General features: G+C 44.5%; 1 protein-coding gene across 2 annotated transcripts in view; it reads right to left on the reverse strand.

Moving 5' to 3' along the window:
* Window positions 1-17,928, reverse strand: part of pik3cd (phosphatidylinositol-4,5-bisphosphate 3-kinase catalytic subunit delta) — a 155,283-nt gene extending 137,355 nt beyond the window's left edge. Inside the window, exons 1-2 of one of the 2 annotated variants that reach the window (XM_033048513.1) lie at window positions 17,727-17,928; window positions 17,033-17,136 (exon numbers count right to left, since the gene is read on the reverse strand). The gene's annotated coding sequence lies outside the window, so the exon portion shown is untranslated. Of the gene's footprint in view, window positions 1-17,032; window positions 17,137-17,344; window positions 17,402-17,726 lie in introns of those variants that run through there. The other variant, XM_033048514.1, reaches the window with a different exon arrangement.
* Between the last annotated feature and the right edge of the window lie 1,287 nt (window positions 17,929-19,215).

Consider the following 19,215-nt stretch of genomic DNA (forward strand, 5'->3'; position numbering starts at 1 on the left):
ACCATCGGGCCGTCCATAGCGGCAACTGCGGAGGCCTCAATAGGCCCCGACCACGGGTGAACAAGAGGAAGAAGACTGAACTTTGTTGCCTTCCCTCACAGTGGGAAACATTGATTCCAATGTGGGGGATGTTTTATATGTTTTATGTTAAATTCTATAGTGTTGTGTTTATCTTATTTGTGTGCTGCATGGTAACTCAAATTTCACTGCACCAATTGGTGTATGTGACAATACATGTCCTTTGTCCTTGTCCTTTGAGAGGCACCCTTTTCACAACAAGTGTGGTGGACATAATGAAAGAGCTGCCAGAGGAGGTAGATGAGGAAGATAGACAGAAAAAGCTGGAGTAACTCAGCATTGACAGGCAGCATCCCTGGAGAGAAGGAATGGGTGACGTTTCGGGTCGAGACCCTTCTTCAGAGTCAGGTACCATAACAACATTTGAAAGGCATTCGGACAGGTACACGGGCAGGAAAGGTTTGGAGGGATATGGGCCAAACACGGGCAGGTGGGACTAGTGTACATGGGGCATGTTGGTCAGCATGGGCCAGATGGGGCGAAGGGCCAGTTTCCTTGCTATACGACTATACCAGGGGCTACAGTCTAAGATTAAATGGGAGGCCATTTAAAACTGAGATGAGAAAAAACATTTTCACCCAGAGAGTTGTGAATTTGTGGAATTCTCTGCCACAGAAGGCAGTGGAGGCCAATTCACTGGATGGATTTAAAAGAGAGTTAGATAGAGCTCTAGGCAGTGGCGGACTGGCCAGGGTGTCAGCTTGCCCGATGGCAAGTGGGCCCCTGATGAAGTGGGCCCCCATTGTCTCCTGGCAAACAATATTTTTAGACCCAGTCCGCCATTGGCTCTAGGGGCAAGCGGAATCAAGGGATATGGGAAGTAAACAGGCATGGGTTACTGATTGTGGATGATCAGCCATGATCAAAATGAATGGTCTCCTCCTGTTTCTGTTTCTGTTTCTATGACTCTAAAGTAACACAGTGGAGACATTAGCAATGATGTGATCATCATGACTAAATGAAACAAAATACAAATGGATGTTCATATCTCCAACAGTATTGTTAATCATAGCAACTGGACACTTTGCTGCTTATAGTTTTAATGCTTATTAGTTCTATTGAACGATATATTTGACTTGCAAATTCATTACCAATGCTTCCACAGGGAAGTGACTGTAGAAAATTCTCAGCAAAACAAGACGGTACAGATAAATTGAAAAAAAAATAGTTGAGACAGTTAAAGGAAGTAAACACAGACAGGAACTTAACCCAGCAAAATGTTCTAAAATAAGAATTAAAACACATTTAGTTTAGTTTAGAGATACAGCACGGAAACAGGCCCTTCGGCCCATCGAGTCCGCGCCTACCAGAGATCCCCACACATTTACACTATCCAACACACGCGGGGGACAATTTACAATTTTACCGAAGGCCAATTAACTTTCAAATCTGTACGTTTTTGGAGTGTGGGAGGAAACTGGATATCCTGGAGAAAACCCACACAGGTCACGGGGAGAACGTACAAACTCCGTACAGACAGCACCCATAGTCAGGATCGAACCCGGGTCTTTGGCGCTGTAAGGCAGCAACTCTACCGCTGCGCCACCGTGCCTCCCGATTTGTGTTTCATCCCTTGAATTGGCCTTAAAATTTCATTTAAATAGAACTTAAAGCAAAATGGCTGAAGGTTTATAATTCCAGGAGGTCCCTGATGTTCAAATATGGGGGGGAAAGCAATTCTTTGAAAAATAAGGGGAATATCTGCAGTGTTTCATGATGTATTGGGAAAAAATGCTGCATGTGAAACGCATCAGAAATTCAGCTCCATTAACTTCAATGCCAAATGAAGCAAGAAATAGCTGGCAACACACACACTGCAAGTTCTCAAAAACAACATTGAATGACGACCACATATTGTGTTTATTCGACTCCTCATGGCTGAAGATTCAATGTAAACCAGGAGAACTTCCTCTATCTGCAAATACTGCCATGGGACATGTATCCATTGAAGGGACTACAGAGATATTCTGTTTAACATCTTATCTAGGGTGGGAGATTGCAACCTTCGCGTGGCCCGCCCTGTTTCGACGAATGCAATCAACCTGGCGTGCACAATCAAGTAAGATCAAATAGAACAAGTTGTCCTACAACTTTAGGCTGTGCACGCCATACGCAAGAAGAAGAAGAAGTACATCTTATCCAAATGTACTGCAGAACTGCAGACCAGAATCTGGTGAATACCGTTTAAGTAATCTGTGACTGACTTCCTTTTATGTTTCATCCTTGTTTGAAAAATAAATTATACATTATACAGATATAAAAATATCATCAACCCATGTTCTCCTGTGATGCTGCCTGACCTGATGAGTTTACTCCAGCATATTGTGTCTTTCTTATACATTACGAGTTTTGTTTAGAGATACAGCGTGGAAACAGGCCCTTCAGTCCACTCAGTGCAGGCCAACACTAGCACTATCCTACACACTAGGGACAATTTACAATTTTTACCGAAGCCAATTAACCTACAAACCCATGCGTCTTTGGAGTGTGGGAGGAAACCGGAGGACCCGGAGAAAACCTACGCTGTCACAGGGAGAACGTGCAGACTCCGTACAGACAGCACCCTGTAGTCAGGGTCGATCCCAAGTCTCTTGCACTGTAAGGCAGCAACTCTACCCGCTGGGCTACCGTGCCACTGTGCCACACCAGGATATTATACAGGATGTTTTTCATTATTGTATTGTCCCTGTGGTCATGATTTCATTGTTGTTCATGTGCCTTCGATAAGCAGCATGCGCATAATTTAGTTTTTATTCAAGGGAGTCAAGAGCGTTTTACTATCAGAGGTGGCAAAATGGAACAATAAAACTCTTACTTCCAGCGGCAGCAAGACAGGTTTGTAAACACAGTGCTCAATAGACAATATAACACACAAAGTTAAATTTAAATAAATCATTTAAGATATGAGGGCATCTTCAACAAAACCAACATTCATGGGGAAACGAGGTGCTGGAGTAACTCAACAGGTCAGGCAGCCTCTCTGGAGAACATGGACAGGTGATGTTTCAGATCGAGAGCCTTCTTCAGACCCGAAACGTCATCCATCCAAGTTCTCCAGAGATGCTGCCTGACCTGCTGAGTTACTCCAGCACATTGTGTCCTTTTGTGTATTAACCAGCATCTATGTTTCAACGTACGTTTGGCTATTTCTAATTTCCCTTCAATTATTCAGCAGACAGCAGAGAGTAAATCACAACACTATGGTTCTGCACTCCCGTAGAGGCCAAATTACACTCATTTCCTTCCCGAAAAGATATTAGTGAATCAGCTGAGCTTTCAGGACAATCTGGCAGCTTCCCAGATCATTACAGCTACGTCCCTAGAAATTCACCCTTGTCTGTTGGCGCACGCTGTGTTCCATAATTACTTTCTGCTGTAGCTCTCCACCTCGAGTGAAGCCGCAGATTCACAGCATTGGAGACCCCGGTTCAATCCTGATCGTGGGTGCTGCCTGTGTGGAGTTTGCATTGGCCTCCAGGGACCATGTGGGTTTCCTCCAGGCGCTCCGGTTTCCTCCCATGTCCCGAGGACATGTGGGTTGTGAGGTTAACTGGCAACAGTAAAACAACACTAGTATGTAGGGGAATGATAAGATCTGGGGGAGTGGATGGGAATGTGGGGAGAATTAAGGGAATTAACACGGGACTAGTGGTTACTAGTCAGTACGGAGTTAGTGGGCCAAATGGTCTGCTTCCTGTCCTCGTCTGTGTAAGCATGCATGCATTTAATACCCCTGACCCGAGTTGAATTTCCAGGCATTCAATTTTAGTTTAGAGATACAGTGCGGAAACAGGCCCTTCGGCCCACCGAGTCCGCGCCGACCAGCGATCCCCCATACTTGCACTATGCTACACCATAGGGACAATTTACAATTTTACTGAAGCCCAATTAACATACAAACCTACAAGTCTTTGGAGTGTGGGAGGAAACCGGAGTTCCCAGAGAAAACTCACGCAGGGCACGGGGAGAACGTACAAACTCCGTACAGACAGCACCCGTGGTCAGGATAGAACCAGGGTCACTTGCGTTGTGAGGCAGCAACTCTACTGCGACACCATCGTGCCCCCCCGTATTCTCTCACAGATATATGTAGAAACAAGGAACTGCAGGTGCCAGTTTACGAAAAAAAGACAAAGTATTGGAGTAACTAAGCGGTTTCCGACAGCACCTCTGAGAACATGCATGGGTGATGTTTGGGGTCGGGACACTTCTTCAGACTGTGCTGCCTGACCCAATGAGTGAGCACTTCACGTCTTTCTTTCCCCCCCAGATATGTTGTTGACAAAACTCAACTTTTCCAATCCCTGGCAGGACTTGAAAGTATTTCTGCACCACTGGTCCAGCCTTTATGATTATTAATTAGTTACTCAACCACTTTGCTATTCAATATCATTTCGTAGAAACAACTCGTGTCCAAATTAGGAAGTCAATTAGAACGTATCGAAATTCAAACCAAAGTAATATGGCTATTAAAATGTAATAATGCATGCTGTAGATCCCAGAGCAGATTGTAGGCACAGCACAATTACTTAAAAATATCCCTTTCGCCATTCCATTACTTAAAAGAATAAGTCTCAAAAAGGCAGCCAGCAACACCAGAGACCCACACCACCCTGGCCACGCTCTCACTTCACTCCTGCCAAGGTAGGGGAGCCTGAAAACTGTAATGTCCAAGGTCATGAGCAGCTTCTTCCCAACAACCATCAAGTTATTAAACACTACAACCTCCAGCTAAGCTCTGAACTACATTGATCGCACTAGGGACTTGGAAGCATCGTTTTGCCTTTTCCACTTAGGGCAGCACAGTGGTAAAGTTGCGGCCTTACAGCGCTAGAGACCCGGGTTCAATCCTGAGTATTGGTGCTGTCTGTACGGAGTTTGCACGTTCTCCCTGTAACTACGTGAGTTTTCCCTGGGGGGTTCCAGTTTAACCAGACACTCCAAAGATGTACAGGTTTGTAGGTTAATTGGCTTTGTTAAAATTGTAAGTTGGCCTTAACGTGTAAGAAAGTGCTGGTGTAGGCGCAGACTCGGTGGGCTGAAGGGCCTGTTGCCACCATGTATCTCGGAAGTCTATATTGTTAGTTTTTGTACATTTAACGTTTCTTTTTGTTGTTTATGATGATGCCTAGCGAGTACTCTGTTTATATATCGGCTGTGCTGCTGGAGGTAAGAATGTTGGTGATCCGTTTCAGGACATACGACAATAAAACGCTCTTGAAGCAGTTGTATTTTAATTCTTGTTCCAATAAAACTCAACTCTGGTTGGAAAGGAAAGTCTTTGGGGGGACAAGGCAAGGGATGGGAAGGCACAGCCAACGTTGAGCTGAAAACAACGTCCAGTTTAAGAATGGACATGCCTCCGAAGCCCAGCAGATAGAGATACCACATATACAAACTGGTGCTTACACTTGGGCAGCTTACAACCCAGCGGTAATGCAGGAGTTACTTAAAATGATAGAAAACTTTTATTTATTTAATTTTAAATTAACCGGCATTAGCTTCCATTGCTATGCAGACGATACCCAACTCTATCTCCCCCTGAAGCCCAAAAACCAATCAAATCTGCTTAACCTTACCCGCTTCCTCGAGGATATAAAGTGCTGGATGGCCCAGAACTTCCTCCAACTAAACGAGAGTAAGTCTGAGGTCATCCTTCTCGGCCCCTCGGACTCAATCAAAATGATAGCAGGCAGCCTTGGAACCTTTACCCCACTACTCAAACCTCACGTCAAAAACCTTGCCGTGATATTTGACGCAGCATTGAAATTAGACAAACAAGTCAATGCCGTGATAAAAGCTAGCTTCTTCCAGCTTCGGACGATAGCTAAAATAAAATAATTCCTCCAATTTGATGACCTCGAAAAGATCATCCACACATTTATCTCCTCCCGCCTAGATTACTGCAACTCCCTTTACACTGGCATCAGCCAATCTTCCCTGTTCCGCCTGCAACTGCTCCAAAATGCCACAGCGAGACTCCTGATGGGCACCCGAAAAAGGGACCACATCACCCCGATCCTGGCCTCTCTCCACTGGCTCCCTGTGCGGTTCCGAATAAATGTCAAGATCCTTCTTTATGTTTACAAAGCCCTTAACGGGCTTGCCCCCACCTACATCAAAAGCCTGCTCACCCACCACACCACCTCCAGGTCCCTTAGATCGGCCGACTTGGGGTTACTGAACCTCCCGCGGTCTAGGCATAAGCTCAGGGGCGACTGCGCCTTTGCGGTTGCAGCTCCTAGACTGTGGAACAGCATCCCGCTTCCCATCAGAACTGCCCCCTCCATCGACTCTTTTAAGTCGAGACTTAAAACTCATCTTTACTCTCAAGCCTTTCTTGACGTCCTCTGAGGGAGGGCTATATGTATGTATTTATGTATGTACTTAATCTATGAACCACTGTTGTATAATGTTAGTACCTCCACCAATGTAAACCACTTTGGTCAATGAGAGTTGTTTTTTAAATGTGCTATAGAAATATAAGTGACTTGACTTGACTGAAGAAGGGTCCCGACTCAAAACGTCACCTATTCTTTTTCTCCGGAGATGCTGCCTGACCCGCTGAGTTACTCCAGCTCTTTGTGTCCAAATCCCAGGGAGGTCTAGTTTACCACTGAAAGCAATTGTGAGAGATAATGAAATCTCCGCCTGAAGCTTAGGCTCCGTGAATTTTAAAATCTGGAGAGGGTCAGAACTGGGACGGAAGTCTAGAAGCACCCTGTATTTTATAATAGAATAAAGCTTAATTTATTTCCTGATGTCAAACTCTGTTGCAAAAACAGATCACACAAATGAGAAACAGAGAATCCGATTTATTACCCTTTTAAGGAAAAATTCTCCAACTCATAACTTAATAAACTGCAGAATATGTTGAGTCATTGTTTCCTGAATGTATTCTCCATATGTCAAGACACTCAGCAGGAGATGCTAGTGCTAGGTGTGTGTGTGTGTGTGTGTGTGTGTGTGTGTGTGTGTGTGTGTGTGTGTGTGTGTGTGTGTGTGTGTGTGTGTGTGTGTGTGTGTATGTGTGTGTGTGTGGATTGTTTTAGAGCCCACTGTGAATGGATTACATCTTTCAGGGTTTTAGTCCATTATTCATCAGCTAGCTAGACTTTGTCAGTGTGCTGCAGGGAATAGGCAGACAGCCTTTTAAAAATGTTTATCCGTGTAATGGGGATCCTTATGGAGATTAAAGCAGCAAGGTTTGTTAAAGTATTATCACACCCTACTCTAGTAGAGTTTAGCTTAGTTTAGAGAGCACTCGGAGAAAACCCACGCAGGTCACGGGCAGAGTGTACAAACTCCGTACAGACAGCAACCGCGGTCAGGATCAAACCCGGGTCTCTGGCGCCCTGAGGCAGCAACTCTACCGCTGCGCAACCGTGCTGCCCTTGGCTTGGTGCAGAGTGAAATCTATTGTCTATTGTCTATTGCAGAGTGAAATCTGCACCAGAGGGTAGAAAATGTTAACTCATAACGCTTTGCAAGGAAAGGGATGATGTGACACAAAGAGCTGGAGTAACTCAGTGGGTCAGAGAGCATCTCTGGAGAAAAGGAATAGGTGAAGTTTCGGATCGAGGCCTTCTTCAATCTGAAGAAGAGTCTCGACACGAAACGTCACCTATTCATTTCTCCAGAGATGCTGCCTGACCCGTTGAATTACTCCAGCTTTTTGTGTCTATCTTCAGTTTAGACAATAGACAATAGACAATAGGTGCAGGAGTAGGCCATTCGGCCCTTCGAGCCAGCACCGCCATTCAATGTGATCATGGCTGATCATTCACAATCAGTACCCCGTTCCTGCCTTCTCCCCAATATCCCCCGACTACGCTATTTTTAAGAGCCCTATCTAGCTCTCTCATTAAAGCATCCAAAGAACCTGCCTCCACCGCCCTCTGAGGCAGAGAATTCCACAGCCTCACCACTCTCTGTGAGAAAAAGTGTTTCCTCGTCTCCGTTCTAAATGGTTTACTCCTTATTCTTAAACTGTGACCCTGGTTCTGGACTCCCCCAACATCGGGAACATGTTTCCTGCCTCTAGCGTGTCCAAGCCCTTAACAGTTTAAACCAGCATCTATCTGCAGTTCCCACCTACACATATTAATCCAAGTGATTACTTTCCCATGCAAACAAAGCAGGTACAACACCTCTTCCTTTCCCACCCTCCAACGACCAAAGGAATCTTTCCAGGTGAGGCAACGATTCACTTGCACGTCTTCCAATTTCCTTTTGCTCTCTGTATACTCCATAAGACATAGGAGCAGGATTAGACCATTCGGCCCATCGGGTCTGCTTCACCATTTGATCATAGCTGATTTATTTATTCCCTCTCAACCCCATTCTCCTGCACTCTTCCTTTGACACCAGTACCAATCATCTCCTATCTCCACTCTTGCCCCCCCCTCCCCCTCCCCCTCAACCTATCTCCCTCCCTCCAGCTTTACATTTTTCTCTTCTCATCTTTCATCCTTTTGTCTTCATTTCACCTTAAGCCTTTGTCACTTACTCCACCCACCTGCCGAACACATCCCTCCTCATCTGCATCCACCTATCACTCACCAGACTTTGTCCTGCCCCCACCTCTTTTCCAGCTTTCTCCCTGTCTTCGGCTTCCTACAACATCAACTCAGGGAACAGCCCCTCGCCCTCTGCCTGGGACGTTGCAGCCCTTGAGACGCAATACTAACGTCATCATTTCTGGTAACCAGTTTCACCTCTCTACATGTGGGCAGGAAATGCAGATGCTGGTTTACACCGAAGAGAGACACAAAATGCTGGAGTACCTCAGCGGGACAGGCAGCATCTCTGGAGAAAAGGAACAGGTGAAGTTTCAGGTTGAGACCTATCTTCAGACTCGACCACGAAACATCACCTATTCCTTTTCTCCAGAGATGCTGTGTTCAAGAAGAAACTGCAGATGCTGGAGAATCGAAGGTAAGCAAAATTGCTGGAGAAACTCAGCGGGTGCGGCAGCATCTATGGAGCGGAGGAAATAGGCAACGTTTCGGGCAACGTCTCCAGCAATTTTGTCTACCTCCAGAGATGCTGGCTGACCCGCTGAGTTAATCCAGCTTTCTGTGTTAATCTTTCCACAATCACTGCTCAATATTTCAGTTCTAATTGTTCTTTTGTTTCTTTAAATTTCTAATTGCTGCTTTTTTAAAGTAATTGTCACTTTGGTCTGTGACCTATCACGCATTCCTTCTGTTCTCATCGCCATTCCCTTCCCTGCAACTTACACACAGTCGTTTTGCCACTTTTCCTGTTTGGATGAAACATGGACTCTTTTTCTCCCTCCCTGGACGCTGCCTGGCTTACTGAGTGCCTCCTGCACTCAATCTGTGTTTCAGACCTGCAGTTTAGAGCTCACATTAATGCAGATGAGTTACTTCAATGGTCGGCAAGGATTTGAGAACAATAGCATGGGAAAAGTGTTAACCAGCACTTGGTGAGTTTAGATTCAATTAAGGAAAAGCCAGTTTATCATATTGTCATGTGTACAGAGGTACAGTGTGAAGCTTTTGTTGGTGTTGTTGTTTTAAACAACCTATATTTAGTTTGTTTAAGAAGGAACTGCAGATGCTGGAAAATCGAAGGTAGACAAAAATGCTGGAGAAACTCAGCGGGTGCAGCAGCATCTATGGAGCGAAGGAAATAGGCAACGTTTCGGGTCAAAACCCTTCTTCAGACTGATGGAGGGGGGGGGGAGGGGGCGGAGAGAAGAAAGGAAAAAGGAGGAGGAGGAGGAGGAGGAGGAGAAGGAGCCCGAGGGCTGAGGGAGAGCTAGGAAGGGGAGGAGACAGCAAGGGCTAACGGAATTGGGAGAATTCAATGTTTATACCAGTAGGGTGCAGACTGCCCAAGCGGAATATGAGATGCTGTTCCTCCAATTTCCGGTGGTGCTCCCTCTGGCCTATATTTAGTTTGGTTTAGTTCAGAGATACAGCATAGAAACAGACAGCACAGTGGTGCAGCGGTAGAGTTGCTGCCGTACAGCGCCAGAGACTCTGATTCGATCCTGACTACGAGTGCTGTCTGTACGGAGTTTATACATCCTCCCCGTGACTGTGTTGGTTTTCACCGGCTGTTGTGGCTTCCTCCCCCAGTCCAAAGACCACAGGGTTGTAGGTTAATTGGCTCCGGTAAAATTGTCCCTAGTGTGCAAGATAGTTTTAATGTTCGGGCTGATCGTTAGTCAGCGTGAACCCGGCGGGCCGAAGGGCCCGTTTCCGTGCTGTATCCATAAAGTCTAAAGTCACTTCAGCCCTGGTGCTATATTATCACATCCGAAACATTGGGGGCAATTTACAAAGCCAATTAAGCTAAAAACCCGCAAGTCTTTGCAATGTGCGAGGAAACAGCAGGGTCACAGGGAGAACGTACAAACTCCGCACAGACAGCACCCATGGTCAGGATCAAACCCGATCTCTGGCGCTGTGAGGCAGCAGTTCTACTGCTGTGCCGCCCTCTATCTGAGGTGCTTGATAAAGAAACATTGAAGGCCAATAAATTGAATGTGATAAATGCTGCTCACTTGAATTTTAAGAAAGCATTTGATAAAATACCATGTAAAAAGTTGGTTACAAAACTGAGGCTCTTGGAATAGAGGAGTCAGCATAGGCATGAATAAAACCACTGGCTAAAGCACAGAATGTAGCAAGTGTGTGGGAACTGATAGCTTTTCCAAATGGAGAGTAACATTGCCCAAGTGTCGTTGATAGCACCCGTCGTTATCTGGGTTGCCATAAATGAGTTGGATTTGAAGAAAGAAAAGCTTGAAAATTTGCTGATACCTTCAACACAGCTGTGTTGCGGACAGTGAGGACAATACCAATTGACTACGACAAGGCATAGAAAGGCGTAGAAAGAGCAGCACAGTGGTGCAGTGGTAGAGTTGCTGCCTCACAGTGCCTGAGACCCAGGTTCGATCCTGACTACGGGTGCTGTCTGAACAGAGTTTGTACATTCTCCCGATGACTGGTGGGTTTTCTTCAGGTGTTCCGGTTTCCTCCCACACCCCAAAATTGGGTTCGCTAAAAATTGTAAATTGTCCCTAGTGTGTTGGATTGTGCTAGTGTACGGGGGGATCGCTGGTCGACGCGGACTGAGTGGGCCGAAGGGCCTGTTTCCACGTTGTATCTCTAAAGTTTAAAGAGTGATCAGACATTGCTGATGGAAGCTAGTGCAGAGATATGTGAGGTTTGTAAGTATTATCAATATCTCAAACAGCTTCAACGACAAAATTCAATGTTACAGGCGAATATGTAACATTATAATGGGCAAGAATAAAATCAGTTTGCTATTATATCTCAAGGATCGGTAAACAAAATTACAAACCAAGAAATAAAAAGCGACTGAATAAAATATAAGAATCAAAAAATCAGTTCACAAAGTTTAGCTGAAAACTATATGACTAATGTGACTATTGCTGGCTGTGACGTATTTGAAATCACGTTGAACAAATGCTTCTTTTTAATCTAAAAGAACAAAGTAAAATGCTGCATTTCTTGTAAACAGAATAAATAGTTTAACACACAAAGTCAGTTCAATTCTCCCTTTTCACTCATCAGCTTCTTATTTGAAAGCACAGCCAGTCAGCCTTGATCATTCCAAGACCATCATAGGTCAATATAGTCAACGACACACAATAGACACAAAAAGTGGAGTGACTCAGCGAGACCAGAAGGGTCTCGACCCGAAAAGTCACCTGTTCCTTTTCTCCAGAGATGCTGCCTGTCCCGCTGAGTTACTGCAGCTTTTTGTGTCAGCATCTACAGTTCCTTCCTACACGTTTGGTCAACAACACATCTTCAATGTGAATCCTTTATACTCACTGGTGATTCTAGATGCAATGAACTATACTGTACTGGAGTGAACGCTAGGAGATGCCACAATATCAATGGTTTTTGAGTGTCAGGCACTATTGAATCCAAATAAGAACGCGAATCACACTTTGAACTAATCAAAAATAATATTGCCCGAAATAGATGCTCAGCCTCCAAATATGAATACCTGACTTAACCTAAATTCATTCTTCCAATGGAACAGAAATATTTTTTCCAATTAACTTATTCAGAATCGAATTATCTTAAAGCAACCAATTTAACAAACAAAACCTGTCATTTTAATGAGAAATGAAATATAGTAACTTAATTCCAGAAAGAGGTGTACAGTTTTAATATATCTCCCTTCGTGTGTTAATTGATGGAATCATTATAAAGGATTCTATCCGTTTAAAATGTCTATTGACAAAAGTGATGAATTATATTTTACATTTGAGGCGAATATTACAGACAGATTATTAAAATAGCTCCTTTCCCCCTCAAATTGGAGCTTTTAATTAACATACCCAATGACCATGCTCCATATACGATTCTGGCCAGCAAATAACTGATTCATTTAACGACTGCAAAAATGATCACCTATTACCTAACCCTAACTATCACTACCACTGTTTACAACCTCATTTGAACTGGAATCAGTGAATAACTAAATGCATTGAACACAGAACACATACAGCACAAGAACAGGCCCATCTGCCACAATGTCTGTGCCAAACAGTTAAACTAATCTCATTAGCATGCCCATGATCCACGTCCCTCCACCTCCTACATCTCCATGTGACTATCTAAAAGCTTCTTAAACGCCACTATCCCAGCTGCCTCCACCACCACCACCCCTGGCAGCACCTTCCACACACTCACCACCAAATTAGGCACACAAGTTAATATTTAAACTTAACATGAGAAGCAGAATTGGAAGCAAGCCATACCATATCTTTCTCAGTTATTCGGTAAGACCATGACTGATATTCCAGCTCATCCGCTTTACTGCCTGAATTCCCCGACCTCTTGATCCCTTACTGCCAAAAAATATCTGCCCTCAGTCCTGTAGGGCAGCCCAGTGTCGCAGCGGTAGAGTTGCTGCCTTACAGCACCAGACACCTGGGATCGAGCCTGACTACGGGTGCTGTCTATATGGAGTTTGCACGTTCTCTGTATAACCTGTGTGGTTTTTCCTCCCGGTTCTTCGGTTCCCTCCCACACTCCAAAGACATGCGTTTTTTTGGAGGCTAATTGTCTTCTGGAAATTGTAAATTGTCCCCAGTGTGTAGGATGGTGCCAGTATACGGGGTGGTTGTTGGTCGGCACGGACTCAGTGGGCCGAAGGGCCTGTTTCCACTGTATCTCTAAAGTCTAATGCTCTAAAAATACTGAGTGATCTACCCAAGAAGTCCATAATTAACAGTGACATAATTAACTTTGCAACCTTTAATCTCCACCCACCATGCGATAAAGGCCAACATGCCACTTGCCTTCCTAACTATTTGTGTCTGCATACTTACTTTCTGTTTAATGTACTAGACAGCCCTGCACAGCAACAATCTGTTTCGATCAGTTTTAGAGATACAGCGTGAAAACAGACCCTTCCGCCCAGCGATTCCACGCCGACCATCGATCACCCGTTCACACCACATTAGGGGCAATAACAATCAGCCCACAAACCTGTACGTCTTTGGGTTGTGGGAAGAAACCCGGAGCACCTGGAGGAAACCCACACGGTCACATGGAGAACACACAAACTCCAGACAGACAGCACCCGTAGTCAGGATCGAACCTGGGTCTCTGGCGCAGTGAGGCAGCAGCTACGTGCCGTCCTATCTGTTTCAGTTAAAGAACATTTAGCGTTCTAAATGGAAGCCTTGCGTTTACCCACATTAAACTCCGTTTGCCAACCTCTTGCCCACGTGGATAACATATCAGATCCCAGAGGAGCATCTCTACTTGGTTCCACGTCCAGCTTTCAAATCAGCAGTAAAATTGGCTACAATGTCACTCACTGTTAAACACGCAAAAATTCCAAGCTCAGAGAAATAAAGATTGCAGCCTGCAATCATGTAACAAATGTCTTGGCAAGCAAATGTTTATCTTATTCCTTGAAGGCGACAATTAATTGTATCATTGGGATACAACAGAACTAAAATTAAGCTGGAAATGTTGTAACGGTTTAGTTTTTCATTCTGATAGGGGAACACAGGACACTTCCACCCCTTGGGCACCTGTAATGAAGTGCTGTGATTATAATACTGCACAAATAGAAAAACAGGTGACACGCACTTTCACTTGGTATCAGTGCAGGAACAGGTCCTTTGGCCCATAATTCCGCGCCGAATATGATGTTAAATCACACACATCTCAGCCTACACATGGTCCATATCCCTCTGTGTAGGAAGGAACTGCAGATGCTGGTTTACACCAAAGATAGACACAAAATGCTGGGGTAACAGCAGGACAGGCAGCATCTCTGGATAGAGGGAATGGGTCACGTCTGAAGAAGGCTCTCGACCTGAAGTGGAGTCAAGGGATATGGCAGAAGGCAGGAACGGGATACTGATTGTGGATGATCAGCCATGATCACATTGAATGGCGGTGCTGGCTCGAAGGACCGAATGGCCTACTCCTGCACCTATTGTCTATTGAAGCGTACCTATTCCTTCTATCCAGAGATGCTGCCTGTCCCACTGAGTTGCTCCAGCATTTTGTGTCTATCGTCTATATCCCTCTATCCACATGCGCTTCCAAAAACATCTGAAACGCCACAACTATACCCGCCCTCATGATAACACTGGTTGGCAGCACCTTTCAGGCACCTACCACTCTCCATGTCAAAAACTTGCCCTGCTCATCTTTAAACTTTTCCCCTCTCACCTATGCCCTCTAGTCCTTGACATTTGCACCCTGGGGGGAAATACAAATGAAACTGTCTATCCCTTCGATGCCTCTCGTAATTATATAAACTTCAATAAGATGGCCCCTCAACCTCTGATGCTCGAGAGAAAACAATGCGTTTAGAAAGATGAGAGGGGATCTTATAGAAACATATAAAATTATTAAGGACAGGTTAGACGCAGGAAAAATGTTCCCGATGTTGGGGGAGTCCAGAACCAGGGCTCACAGTTTAAGAATAAGGGTAGGCCATTTAGCACTGAGATGAGGAAAAACTTTTTCACCCAAAGAGTTGATAATCTGTGGAATTCTCTGCCACGGAAGACAGTGGAGGCCAATTCACTAGATGTTTTCAAGAGAGAGTTAGATATAGCTCTTAGGGCTAACGGAATCAAGGGATACGGGGAGAAAGCAGGAATGGGGTACTGATTTAGGATGATCAGCCATATGATCATATTGAATGGCAGTGCTGGCTCAAAGGGCCGAATGACCTACTCCTGCACCTATTTTCTATGTTTCTAAATTTCTATGTTTCTAAACCTCCTTATAGCTAATTACCTAGGAACCACACAGCATGCTGGTAAACTTTGTCTGCATAATTTAAGCGAAGAAGTAATGAACTCTAGAGAGAATAAACACCAACTTATATGCAATAGAATCTATAATTTGAATTCTAATATTCTAAGTATATAAAATATAATGCCCTAGACTGTCTCACAATACTTTCACCCTGTATCCATGCACTGCCTCAATTCATCGCACATTGGTATTGATGTCATCAAATACCATAAAACAAGGATAACAACTGATTTTCAGCAGACTGGAACTCGTTTCTGAGCAGGTCAGGTACTTTGCTCTGGTATAACTTCTGGTATCTGGCTGCAACTCATTACTGTTGGTGCTCTTTCAGAAAACCATGCAGGAGACATCAGACTACACATCAGGAGCTCCCTTCAGTTCTTGGAGAGTTAGTACTCGAATGGCACATAAACCTGGATTAGCCACACCAAAAAAAAAACACCTCCCTCACTTCATGTCAAAATGCAGTTAATACTGAATAATATAGAACAAATATTTCTGAAACGCAGGGATGCTGGTTTACAAAAAAAAAACCCCATACAAAGTGCTGGAGTAACTGAGTCAGACAGCATCCCTGGAGAACATGGATAGGTGACATTTCAGGTTGGAACCTTTCTTCAGGCTGAGTTACTCCGGCACATTGTGTCGTTTTCTGAAACTCAAGTCTTGCGGTGAAGTGACAGTTGTAGAGGTTTAGAGCATTTATTTTGCCATGGAAGGTTTAGGTTTATTATCAATTTAGTTCAGTCTGAAGAAGGGTGTCGACCCGAAACATCACGCATTCCATCTCTCCAGTGATGTTGCCTGACCCGCTGAGTTACTCCAGCATTTTGTGTCCACCTTCGAGTTAAACCAGCATCTGCAGTTCTTTCCTACTCAAACTCAAGTACTATAGATAGAACAAAGGGATTGATACAGAGTGCTGAATTTAATTCTCCACGTTCTAGACCATCAGTTCCAAAGACAAAGTCCAATGTCCTCAATTGGGTAGAGGTGAATTTGAGTGTCAATTTGTAGACTAATTATCTAGTGTTTAGAATTTGACATTAGGCATACGGTGCTTAAGTTGCCCAGGTAGATAAAAATGCTGGAGAAACTCAGCGGGTGCGGCAGCATCTATGGAGCGAAGGAAATAGGCAACGTTTCGGGCTGAAACCCTTCTTCAGAAGTTTCCCATATTGGGGTAGAGGTTAAATGGACAGTTAATTTGTAGATAAATTATCTAGTGACCAAATTGTTTAGAATTTGACATTAGAAATAAGATGGATAACTTGCCCAGGATAGACACAACAAGCTGGAGTAACTCAACGGGACAGGCAGCATCTCTGGGGAGAAGGAATGGGTGACGTTTTGGGTCGAGACCCATCTTCAGACTATGATCAGTTGCCCATAGAGGAGAAATGGCCAGTTATTTTGTAGACAAATTAATTAGTGAGCATATGGTTTAAGAATTTGACATTGGGAATAAGATGGATAAATTGTCCACAATGAAGGTGAAATGGACTTTTAATTTGTGGACTATTTACCTGGTGACATTGGGAATAAGTTGGACAGTGGTCCTCGATGACAGATTCCTTGGTTTACTGGGTCAAGTGTACATATCAAGCTCGGAGTAGCGGCTGTTACTATAACAATAATACACTTACTGTTCACAAGGTTGATAGAACCGCGAACTGGATGGGCGATGATTCAGTCACTTCAACGTCCGGGCCAAATCCATGCCGGATTCTAGCAGGAATTGTGCTCAACCCTATTGAAGCAAAAAAATAAATAATATTGAATTAATATAGGAAGGCTAGACACACAAAAAGACACAAAAGTCCTAGTTATGTGGAAGGCGAGCGGAAAGAGCTGGAGCTGTGACAGAGTGTCGGATACAGCAGACGCAATGCCTTCCTTGATTTACAATGTAATATTGCAGTGTAACAATAAGGAGAAATGTTTATAGGCGCCCGTACATCAGCCGTTGTGTGGAGAGGGGATATGATGCGCCGGCTCCCGGCCCGCTGTAAGGCACCGCCGCCGCCGCCCTCACCCTCTCCCTCTCCCCGTCCCCATTCACCCCCCCCCCCCCCCCCGTACCATCGTCCGCCGCTTCCAATATCAACAACACAAAATAGTGCAGAGACAGAGACAGAGAGAGAAAAATGGTGGCCAGTGCCTTTGACAAAGCGGAAGCGCAGAAGTGTGCAGCTGGTCCGGAACGGGAGCCGGGGATGTGGGGCCACGGAGCGTAGTGTGGAGCTTTGGCCGATCACCGCCCCTCACCCGCGGCTCCCCCTCCAGCAATCAACAGCCGCGGGTGGCCCAGGCTCGCCATCGTCAATGCAGCTCACTCACCCTGTGTCTGAGAGAGTCATTGCATCTCACCCAGTGTCTCATCATCAATGCAGCTCACCCTTTGTCAATATCCTCCCCCCCCCCCTATGTCTGATATATTCATCGCTTCTCACCCAGTCTCTGATATAATCAATACTCTCGCACGGCCTCTGGCCTCATCAATAATCACCCAGTATCTGATATAATCAATACTCCATCCCAGCCTCTGATATAATCAACCACCCAGTCTCTGATATAATCTATACCTCCCACGTTTTTGGAAATGGACTGGGATGAAACCGGAGCACCCGGGAAAAAACCCACGCGGTCACAGGAAGAACGTACAAGACAACACCCGGAGTCAGGATCGAACCCAGGTCTTGGTACTGAAAGGCTGCAACTCTACCGCTGCACCACTGTACTTTCCCTTTTTTGCTTTATTTTGAACTTCCAGCGCCTGCAGATTTTTAAAAATATTTTTTAAATATTTTATTTTAAACTTCTTATTTTACATTTAATAGTAAAAAAAAGTAAGAAAAGCAAGAAATAGAGAGAAAGAGACTATTATATAAAGTAGTGATATTGTTAGTTCGTGAAAAAATTAAGAAAAAGAGCCCATAAAGCCGTATAGCCCGAAAGAGAAAACAAAAGGAGAGGTGAAATAAGAAAAAAAAAGAATAGAGAAGAAAAAAAGAGGGGAAAAAGAGAAATTGAAAGGGATATACCTACTTCGTATCTTTACCCACCCCTAACCCGGTTCTGAAACAGTTAATTTCTAAGGTTGTGTTGCATGCTGCCTGACCTACTGAGTTACTCCGGCACTTTGTGTCAATCTCTCCATATTGTAGATGTGGATTCGCCACCTGAGACACTGAGGGAGTGCATGTAGTCTTTGCAAAGTCCCCACCAGAAACATCATCTGCCCATTTCCTCCAGAGATGCTGCCCGACCCACTGAGTTTCTCCAGCATGCCAGTTCCCTCTCAGAGCCTGATTTTGTTCTCAACTTCCGTGAGAAGCATTTAACACCTTTCCAGTTCAGCTAAGATCAATTAATTCCAAAATGTTGAAAATTTCACAATTTCACAGTTCATTAACTATGATACCCTTTAAATACTTGGTAAATGCACCAGCAATCTTGCAGGAGCTCAGCTGTATGCTTGTAACCATCTCTGTATTACAAAATGACAACACATGATTTAATTCTTAATTTAATTAAAATTTATAACATTTGATGGCTTGTTAAGTTTATTCCTGCTGCTACACATTTTTGATGCTCGCGATTTCTGGTACCATCTGAACACTTGTGAAAAAAGACTCAATGTGTCAGGGTAACTCAGCAGGTCAGGCAGCATCACTGGAGAACATGGGGAGGTGATGTTTCAGGTTGGGATCCTTCTTCAGAATGATTGTATGGGGGGGAGGGAAAGAATGCTGGAAGAGAGGTGCATCATGATGGCGCAGCGGTAGATTTGCTGCCTTACAGCGCTTGCAGCGCCAGAGACCCGGGT

The sequence above is a fragment of the Amblyraja radiata genome, chromosome 31 (assembly GCF_010909765.2).
Source record: "Amblyraja radiata isolate CabotCenter1 chromosome 31, sAmbRad1.1.pri, whole genome shotgun sequence".
Classification (NCBI taxonomy): Eukaryota; Metazoa; Chordata; class Chondrichthyes; order Rajiformes; family Rajidae; genus Amblyraja; species Amblyraja radiata.